At 32.8% G+C, this 4,511-nt stretch overlaps 1 pseudogene; it reads left to right on the top strand.

Annotated features, from left to right (window-relative positions):
* Positions 1-1,775: 1,775 nt before the first annotated feature.
* Positions 1,776-3,412, top strand: LOC102597055 (gibberellin 20 oxidase 1-like; annotated as a pseudogene).
* Positions 3,413-4,511: the final 1,099 nt, after the last annotated feature.

Here is a 4,511-nt window from a genome sequence, read left to right as displayed (position 1 = left end):
TATATATATATATATATATATTCTTATATTGCATATATAGAAAAAAATAAATTATATTGCATATATAAAAAAGATTTTATGCCATACAATTTAAATTATCCTTAAAGATAAAATCTAAAATGTGTGCAATAACTTAAATAAATTATATATTTTACAGAGTGTGTTTTTATTATGATTCAAAATATTTGTGGTTCTCCTTTTTAGCTCTTTCCTTAGTTTTTAAAAATTTCCTCTTTGTGTCTTTCCTCTACTGCTTCCCCTGATAGAGAGTTGTACATATTCTTAATTTATGAAATCATTTATATAAGTTGATCCTTGAGCATAATTTAATGGATTAGATAATATCATTCATTATCACTTAACTTAGGTAACTAAAGTAAAATCAAAAGTTTTTAGTGTTGGAGACGAAAGCCTTAAACTATGATAAAATATTCTTTCCAACTTCTCCTAATGGAGAGAGTTGTACATCTTTTTAATTTATGAATTCATTTATATAAGTTGATCATTGAGCATAATTTAATGGATTAGATAATATCATTCATTATCACTTAACTTAGGTAATTAAAGAAAATCAAATGTTTTAGTGTTGGAGACGAAAAGCCTTAAACTATGATAAAATATTCTTTCCAACTTCCAAATAACAACTTTTTATAGCCATTCAAAGTAAATAATAAAAATAATAAAAAAATAAAAAAAATAAAAAATAAGAGAGGTACATACCAAAATTTTTGTACGGACACGGCATTTTTCCTCCGTAAATTTTAATGAACTGATCACTGATGTATAAATCGTCTGATTTATTTTCAAGTAAAACTTGGGTGGAAGAATTTTTCACCCTTCAACTTTTTGTTATTTTTGAAAGTGAAGAGATGAAATCTCCATTATATCTCTGGCAGTCATCTTTGTTTCTTCTTTATTGCATTAAAAGCTTAAACTGATGATATTAAGGATTGTAGTACGTACATGACTTTTGGGTGGTAGTGTTATGGATAGATAATGGGACATGATTTTTGGATTTTCTTAAAAATAGGTAAATAGCACAAAAATTAAAAAAAAGTAAGAAAAAAAAATTCAAAATCATGCACCCCTTCAAATTTTCAAATTAAGTGATATTATTTTCAACTTTCAAATTAATTGACAGAAAATGTTGTTTAATAATATTATTTAATTAAAAATTTAATTACATTGTAATATGTTGTAAGGGTAAAATGGTTATCCAACTTTGAATATGAGAGCTTCCACTTTTAATTATATATGATATGATGATTATGTGTAGATATGTCTATGTACATTCCATAACAAAACTATACCCCCATTTTCAGGATTATTAAGCCTTTCTTAGCAAACTGTTTGAATCCATTTTTGATACTTCAAAAGTTTTTAAGGAAAAAATTTCAAACTCTGATTTGAAATCTATGGTCAAACATATCTTTAAAAATATTTCCTTTTTAAAAATTTGATTCAAAATATATGAAAACTCTCTTGCCCAATTTTAAGCACTATTAAGCTCTTCTCAACAAACTATTCAGACCTATTTTTGATACTTGAGAACCTTTTAAGGAAAAAATTTCAAAATCTGTGGTCAAACATATCTTTGAAAGTGTTTCCTTTTTTTAAATTTTATTTAAACAACATATGGACTTCTATACAAATTTTAAGCATCATTAAGCCGATATGATCCTTCACTTTGGCTCCTCACAATGAACTACTTCTATTTCCTTTTCCCTATTGGGACTTATTTCACAATAAAGGAAAAAAAAAAACCCTTGCAAGCAATGACCATTGATAGTATAATCACAAATGGAAAATCACCTATACTAGATAAGGAAAATCATTGATTTTTGATGCATCTCATATGAAAAATGAGTCCAACATTCCCACACAATATATATGGCCGGATGACGAGAAGCCTTGTGTTGTAGCACAAGAACTATTTGTTCCCCTTATTGACTTAAGGGGTTTGTTTTCTGGTGACCCTGTTGCAGCCAACTAAGAATCTAGGCTTGTTGGTGAGGCTTGCAGGAGTCACAATTTGTTTCTTGTAGTGAACCACAGAGTTGATGCTAATCTCATCTCCAATGTCCATAGTTACATAGACACGTTCTTTGACATGCTTCTCTCTGAAAAGCAAAAAAGCACAGAGGAAAATTGATGAGTATTGTGGCTATGCCAGCAGCTTACTGGAAGGTTTTCGTCGAAATTGCCTTGGAAAGAGACACTCTCTTTATGATACTTTGCTAAAGAAGACTCGTCTCACATAGTTTAAGAGTGTTTCCAAAGGACATTGGGTGAACGTTTTAACAATCTTGGGTAAGGACAATTGACTACCTTAGTAATCCTCTGTTTCAATTTGTTTGTTGTACAGTTCTTTTTGGTAAGTTTCAAAACATGTTTTTTTCCTTTTTTTGGCATGTCATGTTTAAGACCACAAAATTAAATTAAATTCTGCTACATCTTACATATCTTTTGTCTAAGACTACTGGATTCAAAAGTCTTTCTTTACTTTCTTTAACTTTATGTCAAATCAAAATCAGACAAACAAATCGAGAGAGAAGGACTATCTATTTTTCAGTAATGTAATGAATTAACCTCTTTTCTCTTTAATTACACATGACTGTTTATCAAGAATATTGCAATTGCATGAGCACACTTTCTCTTAGGATCATGGAACTCTTAGGAATGAGCCTAGGTGTACAGAAGAGTCATTTTAAAAAGTTTTTCGAAGACAATGAATCGATAATGAGACTCAACTACTATCCCCTATGCTAGAAATCATAGCTCACCTTAGGAACAAGGTCTCACTACAATCCAACATTAATAACTGTTCTCCATCAAGATTGTGTTAGCAGACTTCAAGTTTTTGTGGACAAAGAATGGTACTCCATCTGTCCAAATTTCAATGCTTTTGTGGTTAACATAGGCGACACATTTATGGTAAGTGAATTTACATACTAGAACTATATAATAAGATAATGTTTTATGTATTACATACAAATAATATAAACATAGTCAATTAGACAAAAAAAAAAACATTTTTAGGTGACAAATATTATAAGATCTTTCCACATGACGCGCAATGATATACATCGCCAATTCTTAGACGTATAACATGAATATAACATATTTGGTGTTTACCCTTTTGTAGGCGCTATCGTATGGTAGATACAAAAGTTGCTTGCATAGAGAAATGGTAAAAAAAGACTCCTAGGAAATCACTTGCTTCTTTAGTTGTCCAGATAAAGATAAGGTGGTGAGTCCACAAACTGAATTGGTGGACTACAACAACCCTCGAATATATCCCGACTTCACATGGCCTACTCTCCTTGAGTTTACTCAGAAGCATCACAGAGCTGATACGAACATTCTTTAAGCTTTCTTGAATTTGCTTCAAGACAATAATACAAAAGTTTAAGAGTTATACATATGAGGTTCAATCTTGAAGGCCTTGGAATCTTTTGTATATATGTTGAATCTTTACTTTAGAACTATAGATCTTTTTGCTGCAATAATATTTTTTAAGTTTGAGACCCAATAATTAGGAGTTGATTTCTATTTCAGTTAGCTTTTTAGTCTGTAAATACATGTCTTGTGTTAGTCAATAAATATAAAGTTCTGTAGTATAATAAAAAAGGAAAATGCATGAGTACTCCCTTAGCCTATGCCCGAAATTCCAGAGACACACCTAAACTATACTAAGGTCCTATTACCCCCTCCCCCCGAACTTTCTTGGTTGTAGTTTTGCCTTGCTTGTTTGAACATCACAATAGGGAACAAACGATGGATGATCATTATGGATACCACATGAATCATCCCCTGCTGAAACTACTGAAACTACTGAACCTCAGGGATAACCTCTTAACATTTAAACAGGCAGGGGATGAAACAATTCAGGACATGTGGCTAAAGTTTCAAGCAGTGCTGCAACCATGCCCATCTCATGGGATGACGAATAAGGCACTACTGGAGTGCTTCTATAGGGGTCTTAGACCCGAGAATAGAAGCATAAATCAGATTTGCGAGGAGGGGATGCTATACCAGCACTATGAAGTCGTCGAAAAACTCCTTGATGGCATGGTAGCAACTAGCAAAAAAGCCAAAAAGAAGCAGGAGTGGGAGGCACTAATTACCCAGTTGGATGATCTGTCCAACCGAGTCACAGAATTGGAAGTACAAACCATGGGTAAAGAAAAGTACCACTCCCTCCGTGAGTGTAGTCATGGGAAGAAGCAGGGAGGTGTGCAAGGAGATGAAGCTCTTTCACTCATTCAAAATAAAGTGAAGGCACAAGAGGAGATGTGGAGTGAGATGAAGGAAAATATCGCAATGCTAAATGAAGCATCAGCCTCTCACTCCATGACCATCCAGCTGCAGGATGCTCAAATCGGCCATTTGATATCATCCCATGACCCACCATTCGCCGAGGGTTCGCCTAATTACAACATGGGCAAATTCGAGAATGAAGAATAACTGCTGACTTGCGTCGTGCCATGACGTTAACTAAGGCGTTGTTT

This window comes from Solanum tuberosum, unplaced genomic scaffold, assembly GCF_000226075.1.
Source record: "Solanum tuberosum cultivar DM 1-3 516 R44 unplaced genomic scaffold, SolTub_3.0 scf00425, whole genome shotgun sequence".
Classification (NCBI taxonomy): Eukaryota; Viridiplantae; Streptophyta; class Magnoliopsida; order Solanales; family Solanaceae; genus Solanum; species Solanum tuberosum.
This window is presented reverse-complemented; position numbering and strand designations above follow the sequence as displayed.